The following is a 6020-nucleotide window of genomic DNA, read 5'->3' on the forward strand; positions in this document are numbered from 1 at the left end:
AAGTTCAGAAATAGCAGCTAAAGTGCTAAAACTCCAACAGATAGCAATACTTGTAACTCACAAAGGCAAAACAAGAGTTACAAGTATTGCTATCTGTTGGAGTTTTAGCACTTTAGCTGCTATTTCTGAACTTCGGTATGTGGTGAAGCAACTGTTGCTGATCCCTTAATTATGTTTATATATATATATATATATATATAGTGATGTTCATAGACTTGTCTGAAGAGCCACTGGTGGTACTGAGTAACAAGAGACTTCTTCAACCAAAATAAAATATATAGTTTATCTCTACTATGGTATTGAATACATCTTTGTTTTTTCCTGACAATGAACACTAAATGTATGTGTCTCACCATCACCACATTGCTTTAATGTCCCCTTTTCCATACTTCTATGAGTTGGATGAAATTCACTGAGGCAGATTTTCTATGGCAAATGCCCATCCTGTTGCCAACCTTCACTTGTTTTGAAATAAGTTAATTCCTCTCTCTCTCTCTCATACATATGTATATATATATATATGCATATACACACATACGTCTATGGTTCTTTCAGTTTCCATTTACCAAATATACCCTTATGATTGTGGTCAAACTAGGGTTACAGAAGACTTGTATGTCAAGTGCCATACAGTGGGACCAAACCAGAAATCACATGATAAGGAATCAAACTTTTTAAACACACAGCCATGCCTGCGCTTATATATCATCTGTGTGTGCATGTGCAAAATCATTTCAACTTCTTCACAAGAGACAGGTCGAAGCAAAAAAATGGCAAAGCTATGTTTACATTCCTGGTGAACATGATAACTTGTAGCTCTGCACTCTCAAAGTTTAGTGGAAGAAAAAAAATTCCTTTCTTGAGAAACAAGTAATGGTTGGGAACAGGAAGGGCATCTGGTCAAAAAAATACTACCTCAAATAAGTAGCTTTAAGTCAGCATAAAAATAAGAAAAGGATGTAAAATGAACAATGCCATACCAACTTTCTTATCTTATGAAAAATAATGCTTTATAGTCTCTCCATTCATAAATACCACACTTAACATCATCATCTTTTAACATCCTTGTTTCAGGTTGGCATGGGTACAAGAGCAGCATTGTGCTCCAGTGTCTGTTTTGGCATGGCTTCTACTGTTGGATGCTCTTTGTAACATAACATCAACCACTTTACAGTGTGTCTCAGGTACATTTTTCCATGGCACCAGCACTAGTAAGGTCATCATGCAACTAAGATCCCCTTTGACTGTGTGGGCTACAGTAGAGAGGGAGTGGGCTTTATGCTTGGAGATGAGGAGTTAAAATGTGAAAGAAGGGGTCAGAAAAGAACACGGTTCTTGCAATAGAGGAGTTGCATGGCTAAAAACAAAACAAAACAAAACAAAAAAAAACCATTTCTATCATTAATATCCTTATGATATAAATAAAATACACATGCGTTTCTTTTTTTTTATTTATTATTCTACAATGTTCAGGAATGAAAATGATTTATCATCAAGTAACAGCATATTATGGAGAGAGATATTACAGACCAGTACCATTTTTGCATTTAGAAGCTAGCCAGGATGACTAAATTGAATGCGATATTTTCTAAACATCCTCCTTAATCGCTTCTTTTCTTTCTGATTCTGTTTTAGAACAGAAATTATGTTTCTAACCTAATAAAACAGCATGGTTAATACTAGAAAATTTGCTTCATTTTTATATAAAATAGAGAAAAAAGAAAAAAAGAAAAACAAATAAATATATCCAAAACACATCTTCCTTGATATTTATTACTGCTGTATGAATCACTTTCCATATAATCTAGAATGATAAAAACTTTTTCTTTTATTTATAAAACTATCAGTTGCAACCAAACCCACCCACCAAGGTACATAATTAGAAAATTGAGAAACTCTGGCAGTTATCAGAGAAAAATGGAAGCTACAACCATTTAAATCAAAAATATCAAATTCATTACCACCATTGTCACCACCACCACCATTGTCACTACTACTACTACAACTGCCACCACCACCACCACTGTTTTAATATGCAATTTTTCACAATGGCACAGGTTGGATAGGTTTGGCACCAATTGTCTTATTTTTTTTCCTTTTTGTCATATTTTCTTAAGAGGACCAGCACTGAGAACTGCCCTCATTACTTATTACCATGTTTCCCTTGGTCTTCCTCTACCTTGGGGACCCTTTAAGTAATAGCAGCACTCGTTATCCCTACATGTCTGTGATGGTACCTTTAATAATAACAACCAGCTAGTCTCTGCCTACTTCTGATTTACATTAATTTATGCCAGTTAACATTACAAGCTAATATATTGTGTATGCTTCATTTCTCCCCTGCTTTCAGTCTTCATTGATCTACCATATTCAACACCCATGTCTCTCTATCACACAGCTTCATACTTCTTATATACACTTCAAATAGTCTGCCTAAGAGAGAGAGAAAAAAAAAATCAACAAAATGGTTCCCCAAAAAAACTGTCTGTTACTACCAAATGCACCAGTTTCTTCCCTTTCTAACTTTGGCTAAATTTACTGCCCCCCTGTTCTCCATCTCTCTCTATCCCTATATCACACCCAGACCCTACACTACCCCAAACCTTACCCTATATGCCAACCCAACACCACCTCCAAATCACATCCAAACCCTATACCACTCCCACCTCCTACACCATCCCAACACCTACACCATCCCAACACCTACACCACTCTAACCCTCCCAACCTATATCATCCAAATCCCTACACAACCCCCCAAACTCTGCACCATGTCCACCCCCTAGCACCAACATCATTAACTAAGTTTTTACAACATAATCTCATAATTATGCTGAACTTCCAACAATAAAAGAATATATTCATGCTTTGTCCCAAAATGAAATATTTCTCACTCCATCGCTAAATCAGTCCTAAAGACAAAAGAGAGTTAATTAAAACACACGACTTTAGAGATAACGAATAATTAGAGTTATATTAGTGTTATAATGACTAAATCTAGAACTAGACAGAAGTTGTGATTCTACACATTTTAAGACATTTGGTTCAATGTGCCAACAATAACAATGTGAAATGTATTTAGTGTATTCAGAGGTTTAGATTTTATTGATATTTCACAGGGTTAAATCAGTTACCTTGTACTATTGAATACCTAAAAATAGCATTTGGTAAAAAGGATGATAGTGTTGAGGGACATGACACAAATATGCAAATCAAGTTATCCATTACTGTGATAGTCTAATTCATGAAACTTTATATATTCTATGCTATTGATTGCAGAAGGAAACTGGATGTTATCTCTAAGAAATGGTCTATGAAACAATCCATTGAGTGACCCACTTCTCTTTTTCCACACATCAAAAACATAGCAAAAATATGCTTACACTTTTCTTTCTCCCACAGCTAGTTGTACATAAAATACATATTGCTTAATTTATATCAGTTTAATATTCTCAATTTGTATTCTTTTGTTGATGAAATACACTTGTTTGCATTTTATTTAATGATGGTTGATTATATTTGATGTCACTTGGTACTGTAGATAAAAAGGGAAATTGTTATTGCTGTTATTGTTGTTGCTTAACCCCCCTAAATCAGCTATGATCAAAGGCAATCCAGTTATGAGCATCACCATCTATTTCCCTTTCACAGTGAACCCATGTCCATATTAATCAATGGTTAGATTTTTTTTTGAGCAACATGTCATTTAAGGGAAATTGGGATCTAATTGTAAGAAATCAACCATTCATGTAGAAGTCCTCTCATTGACTTGAAGAAGATATTGTAAACATGGCACCAACTCACCATATATCTTCTACAGACTATAATGGCTTACAGACTCATATGAAAAATTCTAACATTAATGTATAAAGACTGCAGTTCTTCGATAGAAAATATAAGCCCTCCACCACCACCACCAAAAGATACCAAAGAAAAGTTTTGGCCCTCTTCTGTCATCATTATTAATGCAGAAACAAAAGAGATCCTGCATCCATATAATTCTTCTTTCTTCACCATGATGCTTGGACGAGTTAAAAGAATTTTAAACCATCCTAATGTTGTTAAACATGGTAATTTGTTTCTTTGTCAATCCTAAAAATCCTTACACTGAAATAAGGTATTATGTTTTAATTCTAAAGAAGGAGCAGTACAAGACAGACAAGCAAATGGAAAAATTCTCAGAGCCAAATCAGCAGCAACAGAGAGAGAGAGAGAGAGAGAGAGAGAGAGAGAAAGAGAGAGAGAGAGAATTCAATTTTTCGAAACAGTATTTTATTTTTCTTGCCTTTGTTTTTTATTGTCAAATGTGAAATGGATCTGTAATCTATTTTCCGAGGAAATGTTTCTATTTTCTCAGTTTCTATAACAGCATAAGCTTCTTTTTTGGCAATATGGTAAGAGGATTTTTGAGAATTATTTCAGGAGTTTGGAAAAAAAATAATGTCACATGTCTACCATATTGTGATACTGTAGTAGCTAATAATTTCATTAGATGGCCTGGCTGCATTATTAAGAGGTATGCTCCCTAACTATGTAGTTTTAGAGTCAGTCCCATTCTGCATGGCACCTTGGGCAAGTGTCTTCTACTATAGTCCCAGATTGATCAAAATCTTCTGAGTGTATATGGTAGATGGAAACTGAAGGAAGCCTGACTCATATATTTGTGTGTACTGTTTTGACATTATGTGATGGTGTACACAAGCATCACTATCAATTTATGCAATGTTGTTTGTTTCAAGTCATCTGTGGAAAAGATTTCTAGTTGAGGGAAAATATTACTTTGCACAGATACAGGCGAGGATTGGTGACAGGAAGGGTATCTGCCATAGAAAAATCTGCCTTAAATTCCATCTGACATCTGTGAGCGTGGAAAAATTGAATGTTATGACAATGATGATGATACCGATTCTGTTCTGATTGTAGAAACTAAATCATAATTGATCTACAATAATAAACGTGAAATTCTATCTGTCCGTCCACCTGGGATCCCTGTATCTCAGTCTACATTTGTTCTACATACACATATTATACCTTTTTAGGAATCAGAATGATCCTTGGATTAAAAATCTGCCCTTCATTTGGTTCTTGAACATTCAGCATTCGGATCAGGTCTGGATGAGGATTTGTTATATGTTAACAGTTGAAAATTCAAATTTCAAAAGAACTCTAAAAATTTGTGAACTTACAAGTTTTTCATTTAAACTGAATTTAAAATAATACCATATTGTTAGGGCACCAATAAATGCATTATTATTTTGCCCTTTATAGTTTTGGGCCACAGGCCCAATTAGCCCCTCTGCAGGAACTAACTTAAAAGTATGCACAAAGTGTGGCTTTTAAGCTAGTAATTAATAATAGCCAGTGTTACCTGTTTAATATCATGTTTCATAGAATACATTTACAACATCCTCAGATAGAAGGAAACATGAACCAACAAACTAATTTTCAAACCATATGAAGGTTTCTATTTGGTGTAGAACATAGCAAATTCACATGTCCATTGTAATTCTTTACTATTTTGAAGTATAGATAACTTTCAAAGTAGCCAAAGACATTTGGGATTGAGACTTAATTATCTGTGTGAAATTAAATAACCCAAGAAGTTAATAGATATTAGATAATATTTACATTTAATTAAAATATGACACCGGTTGGTATCATGTTTTGATTAAATCTGGTAGAAATTGATCAGTTTCCATAAAAATTTTGAAATTGCATCGACAGAAGATACCTAACATATATTTCATTGACTAGTTTCACATAAGTTACTTCTAGCTAGTTTAAATCATTATCAAAAGTTGTGTTATCATGTCTGATGGCTATGAACAAACATTCTAATTTGTTAGGATTAAGTCTGAGAATCACAGTCACTTGAATTCCTTAATCCATAACTTAAACTTACCATAATTGAAAAATAGTTTTACTGGAATGTCAAATTTGTCTGGTGTAGCTACTTAGTCTAGTTGATTCAGTGATTAATAACTTCTAAAATTGATTAAATTGCTGTGATAAAGAAAGTTT

The sequence above is a fragment of the Octopus bimaculoides genome, chromosome 5 (assembly GCF_001194135.2).
Source record: "Octopus bimaculoides isolate UCB-OBI-ISO-001 chromosome 5, ASM119413v2, whole genome shotgun sequence".
Taxonomy (NCBI): Eukaryota; Metazoa; Mollusca; class Cephalopoda; order Octopoda; family Octopodidae; genus Octopus; species Octopus bimaculoides.